Source organism: Falco biarmicus, chromosome 1 (assembly GCF_023638135.1).
Source record: "Falco biarmicus isolate bFalBia1 chromosome 1, bFalBia1.pri, whole genome shotgun sequence".
NCBI lineage: Eukaryota > Metazoa > Chordata > Aves > Falconiformes > Falconidae > Falco > Falco biarmicus.
The window spans coordinates 42262564-42282919 of NC_079288.1; the positions used below are offsets into that span (position 1 = coordinate 42262564).

Sequence of the window (20356 nt, forward strand, 5' to 3'; positions counted from 1 at the left end):
CTTTATTCACAGATTATTTTTTTTTCTTTTGTTGTGCTGTGTCATCCTTATCCATGTGAATGTTTCTGGATCTGGATTGTAAATTAATCTCTTGCTGAATTTTAAGCCAGGATATGAGCAGCTCATTCATCTCGCTGAGAATGCAGAGAACTGTGAGGTGTGTGTCTCTGCTCATGTGAGTTACAGCCAGACTGTTCAATAAAAAGCTACGTACAGCGATAGCATACAATAATGATGTGGTTTTTAAAGTCACCCTGAGATGGAGTTTGCTATTTATCAAACAAAAGCTTTTTGATAGTGGTAAAAAGTGTATATATTATCTTTTGATACAACCAATGGTACATGTGGGAGAGCGCAGTTCTGTACAAAACAATTGATTCTACTGATATAAGCAAATTAGGTTTTCATGACACAGGGAGGAGTTTTCCTTTTAGTCTGGAATGCTCCCCATTGAGAACTCCCACCAGGTGTACTGTGCTTTCTGAAGTCATTAATGTAGATCAGAGAATAATTAGGCTTTGGCAAGCATAAGGGGGTTTGATTAATCAGACTGAACAGCATTCTTTTATCTCATAATACCAACAGCCTTGAATCAGCATGGTGTGGCCACATTTTAAGAAAGTACTTTCACAATTACTTTCCTCTTGTACAAAAGCATGGCGTTGAGACCAAGCAGAATCCATCCCCCAAACTGAGGAATAAGAACAAGTGTTTATAGCAAATAGCAGATCCTGTGTGGAAATAGCAAAAAACTGTCACAAATTAGAAGCCTTTTTTTACTGGTGGCTGACATGTTGCTGTTCTCCAGGAGGTATAGCAGGGTTTTTTCTTGATTTTTCAGAGGCTGGCAGCTGACTCGTGAGAAATCCTGAACAATAGTGGAGTCGAACACATGAATCTGGCAGATGCCAAATCTTTGCACATATGGGATGGAATCACCAAGACTTTCACAATCCTTATGTCCCCATTCCGCATTGGGGTTCAGGTAAGCAGAAAATTTAAGCAGCCTTTTTTTTCATGTGATCCAGTACTTTGCGAGAAGGAAATTCAGTAAATCTTCTGAATCGTTCACTCCACCAGTATGGTATTTCTTGGAATGGAGTCCAACTGTTAACCTAGTACTGCCAAGTCCATTTTTCCGAAGATTCCCATACTCCTTGCTGACACCTATGCCATAGCTTTATGAAAAGGGCATGCCCTGCTCCCTCCACTCACAGGTGACCTATCAATTCCTGGGATATAAGTGTTTATTTCAGATGAATGAAGGGCAGAAAGTCAATGCTGTTAACGTGGCCTTGTATCTGTAGAGCACTAGTAAGACTGGTATAAATACAGTCAGGGTTTGGCATACAGAGACCTCCTCCAGCTTAATCACCTGGCAAAACCCTAGAAAATTACTATCAGCATTTTGAAGTACATTGATTAGACAAGAGGACAAGAATCAAATCAGAATTTTTTTTAACTAAGTTTGCATGCTTCTGTTAAATACTAGCATACAGTCCTTCAGGGAGCAAGCAACTGCTCAGGGCTGATCTGTTGTGCAGCTCTGGAGAGAGAAGGGAAGAACAGGGTTTGTTGTTAAAACTTGACTGTAATGGCCATTCTAACATCTCATTTTTAAGAGATCCCACAGGGAGGGGATGCTATAAGTGGGGGAAAGACAGGGGGTTTGGCTGACCAGCAGTCTGTATTCTGAGCACAGCTGACTGCCCAGGCTGCTTTTCTCTTCTCTTTCTGCCACTGCAAAGTGGCAGCACCCATGGGCATCTGTTGTGCAGGTGTGTTACGGTGCAGGTGATCTCAAGAGCAGCTGAAAAGCAGAGGAGGAGAAGGGGGAGCAGAGCAGGTTTCGCAGGGGCCATTTCAGCAAGTGCAGAAGCAATGGCTGGGACTGGCTGCAGGTGCTGGATACAGTGAGGTACAGCAACAGTATGAATTTTCACCTTCTTCCCGGAAATTGTAATATAAGAGTATGAAACACCAGTAATGTCATTGCTGCATAAAAGCAGGCACCTGGCATGTGTCTAAGGTGTGCTGAGAGAAGTCCTGAGGAAATAATTGGATCAGGACATGCTGGGCTGTGTCCCTCCCCAGGAATAAGGAGTGCTGACGTGGGGAATGGGACTTGGTAGAAGACTGATAATGAACTGCTTTAACTCTAGAAGTTCAACAGGAAATAGTACAGAAAGTTTATCCATGTCACATTGCGTTTCCATAGGAAATACATCCAGGTTTTTCCTGTTTGTTGGCGTGGGAAAAATAGAGTATTATAAAATAAACTTTGTTGATTTATGATGATAATACAATTTTCAGCTTCGCTGGAAATGCACACTTTTGGGTTTTTTGTTTGGGGTGGGTTTGTTCACCACCACTCCCCCAGTTGTAGATACCATCATCTTTCTGATAAACTCAGAGTGTTACAAGACCTGCAAGGTCAGCTGTTCGTGACTAGAAATGGCAAGATTCTAGGGATGTGGGAGCTGAGGAGCCACTGCAGGGTCAGGGCCTCAGCCTTGTTTCAATTACAAGTTAATGGAATTTACTGAGACTAAAAATTTTCAGAGGATTTTTAAGGTTTTCAGAAGTTTCTAGAGGGTTTTGTGTCTGTTTTCTATGGGAAAGGAGAGGATTTCCTTGCAGCTGTGGAGCCCATGAGCTCAGGAAATATTTGTACCCAGGCAAAGACTGATCTTGCAGTATGATCAGATGGAAAAAATACCAGAAACCTTTGTAAAGGGAATATTGTTGAACTGGTCTCAGAAGAAAAACATCCACATTTGTTGCTGTCTCTAAAAGCAGCCTCAAAATTGTTCAATTCCTCACTGGTTTCCATCAGCTGCAGCTCCCATGCAAGGCCAGTTAGTGTCACGGCACCCGCCCTTCAGTGCACCGCAAGCACTGGCTCCCTTTCAGCTCTCAGGGTGGTTGTGAGTTGAAATATAAATGCTAGGAATGATTCTTGAGTGCGAAGATGCTTTTACGCAGGGAATGACACCAGGTGATGTAGCTGGATGTGCACAGCTTTGCTTGCTGGACGTGGCTGCAGGAGCTCCGCCACCTTTGCAAAATGGAGGCACTGGGCCTCGCGCAGGGCAGAGGCCTGGCCGTGCCCTCAGCGCAGAGCAGAGCCACGGGTGGACGGGAGCCGCTTCTTGATGTTTCTATCCCTTCCACGTGCTAGGAACAGAAATTTTCTTCATAGACTGGGCAAGGAGAAAGAGGAAAGACTCTTCTTCTGTGCTTTCTTCTGAGGTGGCTGCTCCTGGCAAGGCCAGGGGGTGCGGGCTGGCCGCTCCTGCCCAGCAGGCCTCCGCCACGCTGCTCTCTGCTCCCTCCTGATGGGGAAAGGAATGTTACAGCAAGTCGGCAACATTTTCCTAGCAACATTATATATCGTTTGTCGTCTTCACTTACATCAATATTTCAGTGAGGAAACAACGAAGTGTTTCCTTCCACCAAGCAGCAAAAGATACCTCAAATTAAACAGGAGAAGTCATGCTTTTATTGCCAAAGTATCTGTGGAACAAAGTGCTTCCTTTCTCCTGTTTATTTCTAAATCATATTCACGCTAACTGTTGCATCCATTTTATGCCTCTCTGTTTGTATGAAAGAAACTTGGGGAGAAATTACCTCAATAACGTCTTTCTAATCTTCCTTGTTTACAGCATACTTGTTGTTCAAAGTCGTTATGACAGTCATGGAAGGTTCTGAGTATGATGCAGTTATTGAATTTTAAATGAAAACTAAATTGGCTGTGGTAGAGGGGAAAAATATTTCATAACACAGTAATTTTTCCTCAGGGTACAGTTGCTACATTTTATTAGAAATAAGCAATTTTCCTTGTGTCTCCAAAACGTATAGAGCAGATAAACGTGAGATATTAATCTGAGGAAAAAAGGCTTTTACAAGTATTTAACACCAAATGGTGGTTTAAAGTTTGCATATTTTTTGCATTTTCTGGTGTGCCGGAGAAGCTATTTACTCGTTTTACTGAAGTAAAACACAGCTTTCTGCATCGGTCAAAAGCCTCCCGTGGTGTCAGTTAGGTGGGATTTAATTGAGTTGTTTGGAGGTGTTTTTCTGCTTGATTTGTGCATTTGGGAAGCGAGGAATGTTATCTGTATGTGAAAGGTATTAAGGTGCCCGTGTGGCTGCTAAACAAACCCGTCTGCTGAGCAGGCAGCGCCCGGCTCCATCGCGACCCTCGGCAGCTCCCACCTCCCTGGCACAGCCACCAGGGAATGGATTTCCACGGCCGCCCAAGCTGCTCCAGCAGCATAATTCAGCCATTCCTTCCTAAGCGAGCGGCACTGATGCCCTGGGTTTATGTTCATTAGATTTGCTTCATTCCTTCAGCAGCTCTCAGGCTCTAGTTAGGCTGCAAATGAGAGTAATATTCAAATCAGTGTTTAGTGAATTCTCATTAACCAGTATTAGTTCTTGTTCAGCTTTGGCTCCAATTACAGTTTGTCAGACTGGAAGTAGATATGAATGAATTGTAGCAGAGGATGAGGTGTATTTTATGTATTTGCAAAGTATACAAATTAGCATGGAAAATGCATCCGCACATGGTTAGTGGAGTCTGTAGGGTCATGGTTTCACTCGGCTCAGTTCAGAGCTGCAGCTGTCACCAGCCCGTAATGTTGACATCGTTCCCATCCTTCACATACGGCTACCTTTCAGCTATGGCTCTGCGATGGAGGAGCCAAACACTGTGCAGCCCCTGCCACGCTAACGAGCACTAGGCTTTCTCTGATGGCTCTTACCCACCAAAATGTGGATGGGGAACACAGCCCCTGTAAGCACTCACATTCCTGAGCAGCCCCACATAGCTGTGCCTTTCTGCTCCCCACCCGGTGGCTGCTGTGGGCTTTGCTGATGGTGGTTCCCTGGTCATGTCTCCTGTTTGTTTTGCAGCTGTAGAACACATTGCAAATCTAAATGCCCGGAGCGTGCAGAGCTGGGTAAATGCTGCAAGCAGGCAGGAAGGGGCTCTGTTTGAGCAGAGCCTGTAGGCTTGCAATGGCATGCAGTTATGGTTGGCTTGGCCTCAGGTTGCTTTGCCCTTTGGGAAGCAAAACCTGCATGGTGCCGAATGTGAAATGAGGGTTAGAGGTGCCTTCAGAAGATGTGGACACAGGATCTTGTTGGTTCCTCACAAACTGGTGATATTTTCAGAAAATCTGGTCTGGGGTTGGATTTTTCACGCTTTTGCCAGGATGCTAAAATAGAAATTCAGGGGAGATTTACAAGCCAGCTCCCAGCAAGCCTTACGCTAAGTAAGCTAATTCAATTTATCAGTACTTATCAGATGCTGGGATGAGAGACCATTTAAAATGGAATGTTAATGTAAGCCTCTCTCCAGATTAATCACAAGCAGTTATATTTTTATGATTTAGCAGTGTTGTTTATGATGAACATTTACGGAAGATTACTAGTAGATTTTCAATAAAAGCTTTTCAGCTAAACTAAGATTATTACAGTTTTAGAGATAATTGGGCAACCATTGAATTCAGAAGCTGATAAATATAGGGAGTTTTTCAAAACTGTATATTGCATGGTGACATAATGGCAGGTTAGAATTCCAGATGCACCGCTATATAATGAATGTATAGCTTCCTAAGGATAATGTGGTTGTTCATGGGTTGAAATATGTTGCAGCCTGTAAGCAAATGAAAGGAGTCTCGTCTTGTCTCCCCCCCCCATTTCAAATTAAATCAGTTGTGAAAAGCATTTTCTAATTAACAAGTCTCTTCATTTTAGAGCAAATAGCAAAATCTGTCATAGTATATTTTTCCCTCTTCTGTTTTTTCCTCTTTATAATTATGTCAGCATGTTGTCATCAGTTGCTTTGCTTCTCACGTAGTCTGTGTGGGCTTCACAAACTGAAACAGGACAGAGATGTATATTAAGAAAACATGATTACAAAAACTTGAAGGACGTTCACATGTAATTTCTGAAAATAACATTTCTTCGTCCTTTCATGCTCACCTGTGATACACAGGTGCCAGTGTCGCTTGGAGGCCATGGACTCACCATTGTAAGGGATCGGATTATCTCAGCGAAATGAGTGGCTGGGTAGCAGCAAGGCTAAAGCATCCAGGAGCTGGATTTACCCGGCTACACAGCGTAACTGTTGCCTCGCAATGAATCCAGAGATGTGATCTGTGAACTCTCGGCAAAGGATAGAAGAAAGGTAAGCTTAAGTAGTTTTACAGCAATCTACATCAGCCTTGAAAAAACTTTATAGTAAACAAGTCAAAAAATACTGAAAATCTCTGGTTTAGGGGAAAACGTTATCCCCTCTCCCCCCCAGACTGGAATTTTATTTTGCTATCAGGATTGCCATAAAAGCCCTTGAATGTTAGTACAACTGCTGTCTCCATTAACTTTCCACACAAACACACTCTTCTGAATTTTTCTACATGTGTATGGATGCATCTTTGCTCAGACAGTGTTGTGTAAGACTGTCCTCCATTTAATGATATTTTAATTAACTGTTTCGTGGATTTCAGCTTTGTATCGGCTGCCACCCATTCAATATTAGTTTTATAGTTTGGACAAACCTTGCTGTAAATAGCATTTCGATGTCTACGCAAGGAATGTAAATGTTGTTCTAATTTCCAGCATCATTCAAATGCCCACATAACAGTTATCCTTGTGAAAGCAAATTGAATCTGTCACATCATCTTCTATGGAAGTCTAATTCTTGGTAACAAAAGATATTGCAGCTGACAGATGGAGCTGCACACTACATAATTAAGTCTCCAGTGTGTGTCAACTGTAGCCTTTCAGACACAATTAAGAGTCTGCCCAGTTCACCCATTTAGGTGCTTTAAAAAAATATATATATTTCCCTTGGGTGGATGCAGGGATTTCTGTGAAAAATGAACTCCAAAATGAGCTAAACAGAAGAAAATCGCCAAACCTTCCAGTGATAAAATTTGATACAGGTCTTTAAATCCTCACTTTACCTCCTTTTCTTTCACATTTATTATGTCCTGAGTGTAGCTCAGCATAAACCCTTCTCAGTAGGGAGGATTATAGACACAGTGGATGGAAAATACATTTTCTTTAGAAAACTAGCTTTGGGAACCCCCAGCTGTGCAGGAGATACAATTGTGTTAGGTTTGTAACAGTAGATTGTAAAACTTGGGAAAAACTACAAAACATCAGAAAACTTTAGGAAAATGTGCTTAGTGGTGTGTGATGCGTCCAGAGTTAAAGATAAGCCTGATGCGATCTGGGTCTCAGTACCTGCCATGCTCAGGGATCTCTGTGTTTAGGGTTTTTCTTTGTAGTCACAAAGGTAAACACAGAAGAGGTTTTAGGCAATCTGTTCCACTGCTCTCCTGAGAAACGGTTAGCTGTCTCACAGCAATCAGCTCTGAATACGTGAGGTGTACTGGTCTATAAGAATACCTGAGCAATACCAGGTCTCAAGTTATTCCTGTTAAACTTGTACTCTTAACTTTCAAAGTTGATTGCATTATTTCTGACACACACACCCTTTGTTGAGTCTTTCTTCCCTCACTAGAACACAAGGCAGCAGTTGCCCGATAGTCATAATGATGCATCAATAGCAGTAAAAGCAGAGTACAACTGTTTTTTCACGTTCCTCTTTGCTTTTTAGATACGCTTTGTTTCATTAAAGAGAAGTTCCATGCTGCTTTTATTACTCTGGCTACTAATGAAGGATAGGCTTATTAATTCGGAAGTTTTAATTAAATCACTTTCAGAGGGACCTGCTTGGCCTGAAAATATATTCAGTGTCTGTACAGGGACCCCGGTGATACAGCCTTCCCCACTGACCGTTCACGTTGGACCACCTAGATTCCAAACTGGCATCGGCGAGGAGGTTGGGGTCAGGAGGCACCGGGACAGCATGCACAGAGCAGCGCTCCCCAGGCGCAGGCTGCAGCCACCGGGCCAGTCTTGTACCTTCCTGTAAGCACGCTGGCAGACATCTCGGACGTGAACGCCTGTCCAGAAGTGGAATGGGACCACAGCCAGCATTTGCACGCGTACTGCTGGTGCGTGTCCCGCAGCGGCATGCAGGAGGTAGGCACCCACACACACAGCAGCTTCCCTGGTCATGCGGAAGGGTGGGCTAGAGCAAGTCTAAATTCAGTGGAGAAAAACGGGGTGCCAAGAAGCAAGTCAGACAACTTTTCCTATACAACTAGCTTAAAATGGGATGGACTGCCTCATGGCTGACCCTATTGAATGACTAGTTCAGGCTGGGAAGTCACTTCTAGCAGTTTAAATTAGGACTGGAGTGGGATTTATCTGCTTTTCTTGAGAAAGAAATCTCTACAAGGCATATACACTTCTGTAGCAGATCTGCATTCAGAAGAAAGTGAGCTAGGTCCCAGAACTTGGTTTAGCTCTCTGGCTTATATCGGATGGGTGTCATTTTAGGAAATAAACCATTCCCTAGGAAAAAAAAAAAAAAAGAAGTATTAATATGTCTAAGTCTGGGAACTCTACATGACAGTGAATTTGGCCTATGACCTGCTTTTTTCATGCTGCCTACCCCAATCTCTGGGTTTAAATAAAAAAAAGATATTTAAAGACTCAGCTTTCTCATCCCATTTCCATGCTCTCCCCCAAAATAACCAAGTTACGGTGCTTTCCTCAGGCAAAATGCATTAACGAGAATGTCATTACTCAATAAACCACAGGTGGGGTCAGGCAGGAAATACTTGTCCTCAAAGTCATCTAAAGAAGAGGGAAAGATGGAGAAAGTGTCTTGATTTAATCTACCAGACTGCATGCAGCTCACTCCGCTTCTGGCCCATGCTTTTCTGATCTGTGCCAGAGTCGCTGAAGTCCTGGCCCTGACGGGGCTGCAGTGCCAGGAAGGTCTGACTTGGATCTCACACGCTGGTGTAAGGCAGGAGAAACCCCAGGGACAGGACCTTGCCACTGCAAACCCGACTAAAAGCCATAATAGCTGCGATACCTCAGGTAGAAGACCTGGAGAGAGCAAGTGCTCTTATCTCAAACACTGAATTTACAGTAATTAACAATTGTAAATGCAATTGCACTATTTTACAGGCCGTCCTTCCTACGATTGCGGGGAACGGAAACTAATGGAAATACACTTGATAATACTTGTTGGCTGAAGAGCTTACATTAGCTGATCTAGTACCTCCAAATGCACACTTAGGTAATAATGTAGCAGATGAATCAGGGGGGAATGAGATGATTGGTTTTTTTTAGAAATAATAAACATGTTTCTCTCTCACTAGGCTCAGCTAGGGTATTACTGCTGCTCATATAGCCAAGTGTTTTGTTGGAGAGATGAAGTGCTGCGTATAAACTTGTTCATTACCAGAAACCTGACAAATGCCAAGCTAATATCATGTCAACAATAAGCCGTGGATAATGCATTTCCTCTCCTAATAGATTTTTCCTTACATATAATCATAAGTAATACTAAAAAATTACAATGGGAAAAAAGCAGCTGCTGGAAGATGTCTGTTCTCTGTGATACGCCGTTCTTCTGATTTGAAGTATCAGGGGCAGAGAGGATGAAAATAATTTGTTTGGGGATTATCTACATGCAGAAAGAAACTTGATAATCACTCGAGCGAGTAGCTGCTGCATTTGTTTGCTACCCTCTTGCCTAGTGATCATAGTTCGGTTCAGCGAAATTATTGTTTCCAGGGGCGGGGAGTGCAGGAGAGTTCATTAAAGTGCCTGGGCTCCCCTATCGCAGAGGCGTTAGCAGCCACTTAGCAGGACTTGCACACTCACAGGCATCTTACTGGGATCTACAATTTCACTGACCAATTAATGTTTGGTTTCTTTCCTTAGGGGAACACAAACACCTTAACGCAAACAGGAAGGTTTAATACACAGACTAGCTGAGTCCTCAGAAAAAGCTTAGTGCATCCTCAACACATCATAGCACTTAACGGCACGTGTATAATTATGTTTTATAAAGATTTTATAAGAATGGCCAGAATAATATTAATGATGTGTGAACATAGGTGGCAAGACTAGATTTATCTTTCAGGCAATTACATTTTACAAGCTGCAGTAGAGAACAGAGGTAATTAACAAGAATAATGAAAGCTCTACCTTGCCATAAATCACTGTTAAAAAAGAGTAAATAATAGAAGACAAAGGGATTATGAGTCAAGTTCAGTCATTATTCATCAATTTTAGAGCAGAAGGGTGGGTTTAATTAGTGAAATGGCATAGCACTTGTTTTCTGCTTTTCAAATAATCTTGATGCTATTCTATCAGGGGGAACAAACATCTGATTGAATGCAAATGACAGCCATTGCCTTTGCCACATTTCTAATCAGTGCAGGAAATTTCATTTTGCCCTCCTTTTAATGAAGCAAAGGGAGTGATAAGCAGGCATGCTGGACTGGGGAATTTTGCAGTCCTGATTGCCCATCAGGGTAACGCTCTCCCTTATTTGTGAAGGAAAAAAGCTCCCACTTCTCCAGCAGTTTCAGTTGTCTATGAATTGTTTAGTTTCAGTTTTTAATCTGCGATGCTTTGTGGATCAGAAAGCAAATCAGCCTCCACTGGGAAGACCCTTATCTATTAATTACTTTTTCCTCTTCTTATCCTAGGAGAAGATTTTTCTCATGCTGAGCCACGGAAAGTTGGTGCTGAATTGCAGTAACAGCAGATGTTACCAGGACAGTCTCAAAAGTCTGAGGAGAATGAGCTCTTTGTGACGGCTGGGGTTAACCCCAGCGTCTTCTCCACATGTTTTCCTTGCAGGCCTTGAGGCAGCAGCTCACCTTCAGCTGAGTTTACCCTTTCTTGTTCTGTTTAATCTTGCGAGACAAGTAGCTGTATCTCCACCCTGCAGAGCAGAAATGATTGACCTTTGCGATGTATGAGATCGTAGAGACGACACGTGGGTAAGGTAACGCCTCTAGTGTGTGCTCGGTAAGGGCTTGAGTTCGCTGCTGCCCTTTGTGTGAATCACCTAGTTCAGTCCTGACAGTAATGAACTGTCCAGGATCCTCAAAGGCTGCCAAAACCTTGGGCTGGCTCTGTGCTACATGGTCTTGGCTCTCAGAGCAATATCGTGGTAGTTTTTCTTCTTTCTTTACATATGGGATTCATCCTCAGCACCTGCCACAGGGAGGTGTAAGATTCTTCCTTTGCCTGTTGTTTGTAGCTTGTATTTGCACATGATGCCCTTTGTGCAGGTCGGTGTTAATTTGCTGTTAGAAGCCTCTGTTGTGTGAAAACCTTGTTGCGCATCGGCTGCTGTGAGTGTTGGCTGCGAGCATGTGGGTACCATGCCAACAAGTGCCTGCCCAGAAAGCAGAGCCGGCACTGGAGCAGGCTGGCCATTGAACACAGGCACAACAGTATAAAGGGAGGGGCTCAGCCCTCCCAGCCAGGGGCAGAACTTTCCCAAACTACGGCATACCACTGACTTCCAGCATCGTGCCTCCCCTGCTGAACAACGAAATTGTAAGAGCTGATGTCAAGTATCCCCCAGCAAATTCTCCTTTACCCCCAGTGTTACAGGAGAGAAAAGGCACTGTTTCCCTCTGAACCTTTGTGGTATATGTTGTGGTGAAAAAAAAACACTGTGGCAGATGCTTGCTCAGCCTGGGGAGGATGGAGGTGGCTATGCCCATCCTGTCATTACCCGGGTCAAAACTTAACAGTGTGTATCTGGGGTCTAAGCCCCCCACTCCCAGAAATGTGAAGGTTGGCAGAAAGATCCCAGGGGAAGCCACGTGCCACAGTGTAAATATGGATTTTCCCATGGAAAAACAAAATATTTAGCAAAGTTTCTAAACATCTTAATATTTTAGCTGATAAAAAGACTGTTTCTTTGGGAGTTTTCTTGTGTTCTAATTGTTCTTCTCAGGGCTGCGTGAATGTGGGCTGAAAACATGACTGGCTGGAGAGAGGGCTTTTTCATCCTGATCAGCTTGGGCTGGGATTTTGACTGACTTTACAGACTAGGGGATAAGGCAGTTGCTACTTATAGACGCATCTGATCGTTCATTGCCAAGAGGGTGTGCTGCCATTCGGATAAGGAAGAGTAAGGCTGAGTTGTTTCTCCACTCACAGAACACAAATCCGTTTTTGCAAGCGGTTTGCCGGACCGATATAAATCAGGATAGCCTCTCTGCTAATCCCCAGTTGAGGGCCATCTCATTCACGTTTGGTATCTGTGCAGTCTAGTCTGAGGGGAGTGGGGATTTCTTTGCACTGCTGAGGGTTTGCTACAAGGCATCATGAGAGATGGCTGTTTTACTGTTGGGTAAAAAACCCTAAACATATGCAATATGTTTTCTAGAGCATTAAGGCATCCTTTGAGTGAAAAGTAATGAGAAATGGGCTATTAACTGCTACACATTATTGCATATGCAAAGTTTGTGAGCCAAGTTTAATTAATTTCAATAAAGACATATGCAATAAAAATGAACAATCAGCAGCAGTGTGAAGGATTCTGATCTGAGTCTGTGAAGACTTTCTTTGCTCCTATAGCATAGCGAGAAATAAGAAGACTGCGTAATGTCAACGCTGACACATATAGAAAGGAAAAGCTCTATGTTGCCCATATTGCAGGTGGATAAATTCAGTTCACCTGCATTTGTCCTTGATTACACACTGCTTTCTTCTCTGCCTGTACGCCTCGGCATAAATGTCCAGCCTCTGGAGTCACCCCCAGATACTGACAAAATGCTCTGTGTCACACAGTGCACCTAGTAAATATAAAATGTTGCGATGCAAGTCTAATGAATACTTATGTTAATTGTATAAAGAGCAGTTAGTGACTGGCCAGTATTGCAGTCCACTCCACCCTGCACACCGCAGGGTGAGTGATAAATAACACTGAGGAAAAAGGTGCTCATTCAGTGCTGCAGATTCCCTGTGCCCTCGCTTCATCTCTCATGGTGCTAGGGTAAGAGTAATGGCGTAGATCCGTTGTGAACAGGCTTGACATTTCCTTGCGCACTCAGTCCAGGAAAAATCTCTGTGGTTCAGAAGCCGCATCGGCAGATCAGAATCGCATTGCAGCCCTTCAGGTTGGAGGCCTCAAGAAACTGGACTTTCCAAACCTTTCTAGAACTAACTGAATCAGAAACTTAGCCTGAAAAAAAAATATTTTGTGATGGCTGAAAGAAAAACAAAACCAAACAAGAAAAGAGAAATTGTTCCCATCATTACCAAACGTTAAATCAAACTCTGCCTAACCGTAACACTTCATGGCCCAAAACCCAGATACAAGTTTTGCTCTTGGGCTTCCTCCACATCCTAAACTGGCATACGGTGCCATATTAAACAGGAAAATATAGAAGCTTAGCTGTGCTTCCTAGAGTCTTGTTTGGAACAGGGATTTTTGTGAGCTCAGTTTTTCTTGCAAAGGAATGAGTGCATCTCTGCTGGCACTGCAGGTAGCATCTGTCCTGCAACTTGCATAAACTGACAGAAACTTGGTGCAAGCCCTAACAGCTTCAGATGTGTGCTGCCAGCGTGATGATACCAAGTCATAGCTCAATAAACCAAACCAGCTTCTTTTGGTGTCCTGCCTGCCCTAGTGCATCACTAGAGCTGATCAAAAACTGGCCAAGAGAAACAGTTCCTCTGGCAAAATTCTGGCTCATTGAAAGCAAAGCACATTACAAAAATGCCTGTTTTGAAGAAGCAGGGTGATAACTTTCAATTCTGAGCTTCTTGGAGAGTAACACTACGATATTTTTTCTTTGGAAAAAAAAAACATTGTCTTTAATACTTGCACTTACACAATATGTGTAACTAAAGTGCACAGTGTACAAGAGTTGTCCAATTTCAATGACAGTTTTTTTCTTCATTGAAACCCAATGTTTCAGTTGTCTGAAAATAAGACTGAAGTATTTTAACTTGTGGCAAATATATTTATTTTAAAATCCTAGAGCAGAAGAAGATGGAAAAGTGGCAGTTTCATGTAAAACAGAAAATGTGATTTCAGTTCAGCTTAACAGACAGCACTGCCCGTATATCTGTGGCTTCAGAAGGTATCTTCATTTGAAAAATACTCATGCAGAACCGATGTTGTTGCACTCCTGTCTCCGAAGATCTGAATCTCTGGATATAGGTGCGTTGAATGCTTTGAATTTCAAACCTAATGGATAAAGACATAATAAGTTTTCTTGTCAATCCCTGGAGTTTTGGGATTGACAGTTTGTGGGGGGCACGTTCTTATTCCTTGTGTTCACCTCCCTGTCTTTGTCTGTATCTAGGCTTGGTGAGCAAAGCAGAGGTACCTTTTAAGGATGCTGTTAAAAATCAGAGGGGAAAAGAATCTTCAGAGGCTGGTTGTGGGTGTGTGGAGGGAGGGGGGATTTTTAATGGTTTTAATGGAGCTGGAAGCTGGGCTGTTTAAGACTGGTGCAAAGATCCTTTGTATTGACAATTCACTGTATGAGCCGTAAACTCTTCACTCGGTGCATATAAAAGATGAAAGGACCAATTACTTATTGAGGCATTAAACACCCAGGGGACAAAGATGTCTGTCTAGCAATAGTAAACATATTGACTGAAACCTATTTGAATTTCAAATTGCCAAATGTCCCAATTTTTGAAAAGCTTCCTATGATAACCAAGGTCTGGAAAGTCAATTGAAACTTAATTCTTCTGGATATCTCATGGGGGAAAAGTACATGAATCTGGACAGATTCAATTATTTAATTTTAATAAAAAAATAGATAGCTACTTTATAATTTCTTTATAGAGAGCTAGATGGGAATTCAGCTGCTTTTTCTAAGATGCTCTCCTAAGATAAATGACAATAGAGGTCTGCCAAACATGGGCTGCCAAGAGGTTTATGTCCAAGGATTTTCTGCTTCTTCTTGTCCCTAGATCATCTTTTTTCCTCCATCTGGGATCAGGTCTTTCTGACATGCCAGCCAAGCCTAGACTAGCATTTTCCTTTCCGTCCAAAGGTAGTGCAGATGGTATTTATAAAGCATTACACAGGGGATCTGTTACGGGGTGCTGTATGTCCACACGTTGCAGAAGGACATGTTTACTGTCTTGTCTGTTAGAAGGACTCTCATGGAGCAAAGCGGCCACAGGTCGTGCTGCTGCTGTCAGCGCTGGTAAGACACCCCGTGACTGCTCTGAGGACAGAGTCCTCAGAGCAACTGGGGGGAAAAAAGCTGCTCCAGTCTGCCCAATATCCTTGCTCTGACCATCTTCTTAGGGTGCTTGAAATCCACAGCCCCCACCCCACATCAAATGCTCCCGGGTGAGCCAGGAACTTGCCATGCTCTCAGGACCCATGAGCTGTTTGCTGTGAGGTGGCTGGGCAGAGCTCCAGTTGAATGAAAAGTTATAACTGACTCTCCCTGACTTGTGCTACTCTCCCCATATTCATTAGTAGAAGAGTTCATTGTGACTAATGCCATTACTCTGAATACTAATGGAATTAATTATTTCCTCTGTACTGGACAGCATTGCCCAAAACGTTGACTTCACGTAAAAGCATGAAAGCGATTAGTGCAGTGTAATCATGGCCATTTGTTGTTGAATTTATTTTCCTTTTGTTTGTACTGTAATGTCATATACAGAGCAAAGGTAAGCAGCAGCAGGGTTGTTAACAAAACCTCAGAGGAGTTTGTCCTCCCCTTTATGTGCTCTGCACACGTAGAGGAGGCATCCATAATCACAACAGTTGGCTGCAAGTGTACTGCCGGGCAGAAGAGACACCTACTGCTGCACAGCTGTCCTTGACCTTGGCATAACAAGGCTTTTATCAGATACAGCCAACAAGAACACCACTCTGAGTAAAACCGGTATTTGTTGTTGCTTTTGTTCTAATAGATCCTTGTTAAAGGAGGATGACTTGCTGCATATCAGCTGCCTTCAGCTGATTGTGAGGGAGATTTCCTATCGCTGCCTTTGTCCCTTTGTCTCGGGTGGTTTCTGTTGGGATTCCTGTCATGCAGTAATTTTTCTGTATTCCATTTTCTCTCTGTCTTGGTGTACAGTCATAAATGAAGGCAGGCATTTATCACTACAGCAGCTTTAAATATCAAATGCTTGATGAATTTACTCTCAGCTGGCCGGAAGCAATACTGTGATTGCAGCATTTTATAATCATCAAGACTTGTTTCTCTAAGCTGAATTAATTTGCATGAGCAATGCGTTATTAGCAAAGTTGCTAGTAACTAGCTTGTACAAGCAAATTGGGGGAGCAGACTCTTGCTGTCTGTGCTTTCCTTGGGGAAACTCAACTTTGTGAGGTGCTTTAAATGGGTGGGTGAAGAATTGTGTCTGAGGGCAAAGGTTTGAAATGGGTGCAAGGAATCCATCCCCATGGCAGGGAGATCCTGCAGAGCCAGGCCCTGTCTCTGGTCATACAGGGCATTCCCATGTTTCTGTCAACTCTTATCTCCAGCTGTGGCCTTACAGTACAATAAATCCAGTGCTAGGGTTTGTAATGCGAAGTCAAAAATACAAGGAGAAATATTTTTCTTGTATAAACTCAACTCATCATTCAGGTGTGCTCAGGAATTCTTGATGAGTTAATTGTGTACCAGCAGGTTAAGTATTGCCTGCCTTTAAGCAGCCAGAATAAAGCCTACTGATGCTCTATATCGTGCATGCTGGCTAAAGCAATAGGAGTAAACTCCATGCTTGCTCTTCTCTAAACCTAGTATTTACATCTAGGTGGGCTGGTAGCATACGGACCTGGAAGGATGATTGGGCTACTGTTTGTTCTGACTGCCTTGGGTGACTTCTTTTTAAGATAGTCGAAGGCTTCTTGATCATGATTGGGGATGATCTTTTGTGTCTGCAGCAGGAGCTTCAAATACTCCTCTCCGTGAAGGTCCTTAAATGCTTCTGACAATTATTTTAAGTGGAAGGCAGTGTTTTGTTTACACTTCCCAACCTCAATGAGGTTTCTACATCTCATTGTGGTATTTATTGCTGTATTAATTGCACAAGTACAAAAGCTTGTGGTGGTGTTCAAAATGCTAATAACAGAGCCTAAGACTGTGCACCTCCCTCTCCTCCGGGCTGTGCCTTATTGATGTTTTCATTAAACTGTCCAAACAGCGAACCTGGATGCACGTATCAAAATGTTTCCTCTTCATCAGAGAAAAAGACAGATCCTAAAAGAAATTGGTGGTTGCAGGATGCCAGACAACTAGCTCCAAAGGATGAACAAAAGCTCTCTGAATATCATGTAAGAGCTGACAGTCGGGAGGGGTGGCAGAGAGAGAGGCTGTGCCTCCGCAGAGCTCGCAGGGAGGCAGGTGCTGGTAGGACATTAAGAGGCAATTGTTTGTCATTTTGAGAAATTTGTCTGAAAATCGGTCCTGATCTCGTAGGGCTGCTAGAGTCATTCATATGGCAATGGAGCATATTGCGTTTGGGGGAAAATGCACATGGAAAAATCTAGTTCTTTAGATGCTTGTGTGCAATTTTAAAGGACTACAACGCGCACAGAAGCTGATTTACCTATACTGATGTACATCCCGTTGCCAAGGGAGGGAGACACTGGACAATAGGAGCCACTACTAGAATTTCCAGGAAATTTTTCCTTAAGTGTGCTGAGAGGAAGGTACAGAGAAAAGCCTCTGGGCAGCTTTGAGAGCATCCTTGAAAGATAATTGGATGACCTGTTAATTTGAAGGCTCTTGTAGTCTTTCTAAAATAATTTACAAGTCCCATTATACCACATCCACTGCTGTGGGGATCTTAAATAATTCTGAAGATGCCGGGGAAGCTCTGAGAGGGAGAGGCGTCAGAGATCGGAAGCTTTTGTGGCAAGATAGAGAGATACAGCAAGGCACAAGCATGTGCATCCAAGACAGGTGAGACTTCCCACAGCCTGGAACAGCAATCCCTGAGTTGCTTTTGCTGCTATATGTGGTCCATGGCTTTCTCCTACCCACTGCTGCTGCCTCTTGAGGTGGGGGAGACATCACGAGACGTTGGTCAGACCCTGATGTAGTCACGGCTGATCAACCAGGACTTTCAGCCTGTACGTGGCTGCCAGTGGCAGAATTTTGTAGTTCCACATGGAGAGAGCTGGTAGCTTGAGGGCTGAACCAGGCAGGGTAGCTGGTAGAGAATGGAGATTTAAAGATGAAGTTAGAAGTAGAGTCATCAGCCTTGTTATCTCTAACAATGGGAAGAGCTCATGCCAATCATAGATCTGCTGCCAGGAGAGAGAACCCATTTTATTTCAGCAGAGGATCAGACCAGGAATTGAATGCCACTGAGAACAAAGCCAAGCCTTCCAGTGAGATGTAGAGAACTGGCCTCAGCTTCTAAAAGTCCGAGGTTGTTAAAGTCTCAAGTTGCAAACATAAAATGAAGCAATTTTAGGTCCATTTTAGTGGTTCCTCATATGCATGATTTTTATTTTTTTTTTTTTTTTTAGGTCTGTGCATTTTGACTTGTCTTGCGAAGGGAACTTGGCTGTGTTGGTGGAAAGATATGAAAGGTAGTGCCATTGGGCCCTGATTTCCTTCTGAAGTATTCTGAATAGAGAGACGATGTGGTGGAATGCAAGTGGTGTTGGAATTCACTTGGAACAGCCTGCATAACTCGCAGTGCTTCCATCCAAAACTGGCGGTATTGTCACAGCTTTATCACATACCTGTTTTCTCTTCTATATATACCTAGAAGGTATATATATACATTTGTCTATATATTTGCATACACGTTAATTTATCCTTGGTTAATGCTGCCTTTTAGAAAACAGCATAGTTCCTTTGTCTCCTAAACTGAGGGCTCCACCACCCTCTGGGGATATTGTATGTAAAAAGGTGCAATAACTCTTTGTTCATCATGCTTTTCTTCTCACCTTATGAATTTTGTCAGATATTAGTTCAGATGTGTGTCTTTTATTGAATTCACAAATTACATTCGACCTTTGTTTGTCTGTTCATCAGATCCCCCTCTTATTTTGTTACTCCTTTGAGAAGAATACAGCATGAATTTGAATTTATGAACTAACAGTGTCTCCCACGCTGACTGAATGTTCTAGGTGTTCATGTATTTAAACATTTTCTGTGGTTTGATCTTGATCTAGTGATCAGAAATTGTTTCTTTTTTTCAGGCAGAATACCTGGAGGTGTTGCTTTTGCAGCTGGTCCGAGCTCTGTGTTACAAAGCCCCCTCGCTGCCTGCACAGAACTGCACCAGACCTGATGGGTGAGCACGAGTACTAACTTGCATTTTGTAGGGCTTTTAATCACTGACATTTCAAAGCTCCTTACAATGGAAGTATCATAACCTCCATATACCAAAGGAGAAATCGAGGCACAAAGCTATTCAGCAGATGTAAAAAGCATCCAGGTCTCCCAGGAATTCCCACCAGTGCTTTGCTAACTACCTTCACTGTGGACCTTAACCTGTGTCTTGCTGTTATTCCCCCTTTCTCTCTTCAGTCTAGGGAGGTACTGGGGACAAGGCAGCGATGTTGTATCTGCTTCATCAGTGTCATTAAAACATATAGCAGACATAACTTTGTAAAACAACAGTATTTTTTTTAATTCCTAATATGAGTTTACCTTAGAGCTCTGGAGAAATAATTGATTAAGTTTCAATTTATACTCAGAATAATAACTGACATGGTAGTAAATGTGTTCATTGATATCTAATTTGCTGTGGCTAATTTCCTCGATGCCAGCTAAATGCCTGGGCATTTCTTATTGCCTTAATGTATTATCTAAATCTTGTTGCGCATTTGTTCGGTGCTTGTGTAACGATGACTTAATTACATGGCAACGGAGTTTATACCCTGGTATGGCAGGATTGCTCCTCAGACAGTTTCCTCAGATAAACAGTAGATAATTGCCATGTTCCTGCTTTAATTAATGTAAATTACAGGATTATTTGAATAATCTTGAGTCCAGCTTTGGTAAGGCGCAAATCACTTCTCAAGTCCTGCTGAGCTCCCGCAGTGCCCACTGAAGTCAGTGCTGTCCGTCAGCGCAGGCTTTCCTCCAGCTGTACGGCAATTAGGACTTTTGCCTATGAAACCCTGTCCTGCGGTGTGATGGAGTGGCACGTACCTAACGCCACTTAAACTTGTGCTCATCATGGCAGGCATTGCCTATCACACGCCTCGGAGAAGGACGTGCAACATGTTCTTGCGCTGTGTGACCTACTTAAAGCAAGTGGGAGTCAATAGCTATTAACTTCTCTCTGTTCTGTCAGTCAATACTTTGTCCTTAAAGCAGTTGTTTTCCTCTCCCTGCCGCACAGTTCATGATCACAGGGAAAAAGGAACTTTCCTCACGTCCATCCCCCAGCGCTGTTTCCCATTAATAGAGTCAAGTGAGGGCTGATTTCCAAACCTTGAGCCAAGAGAGACTGGTGCCGGGGGGGGCACCGCAGCTCTCTCCGTGCT

The 20356-nt window shown here is 43.1% G+C and overlaps 1 long non-coding RNA gene across 1 annotated transcript in view; it reads left to right on the plus strand.

The window, feature by feature from the left end:
- LOC130150768 (uncharacterized) overlaps positions 1 to 20356 on the plus strand; it is a 39037-nt gene that overhangs the window by 12620 nt on the left and 6061 nt on the right. Inside the window, exons 4-13 of the long non-coding RNA XR_008822380.1 lie at positions 842 to 985; positions 6005 to 6196; positions 7740 to 8061; positions 9061 to 9172; positions 10596 to 10897; positions 11864 to 12040; positions 13899 to 14080; positions 17047 to 17176; positions 18380 to 18442; positions 19061 to 19155. This is a non-coding gene — a long non-coding RNA (uncharacterized LOC130150768). The remainder of the gene's footprint in view (positions 1 to 841; positions 986 to 6004; positions 6197 to 7739; positions 8062 to 9060; positions 9173 to 10595; positions 10898 to 11863; positions 12041 to 13898; positions 14081 to 17046; positions 17177 to 18379; positions 18443 to 19060; positions 19156 to 20356) is intronic.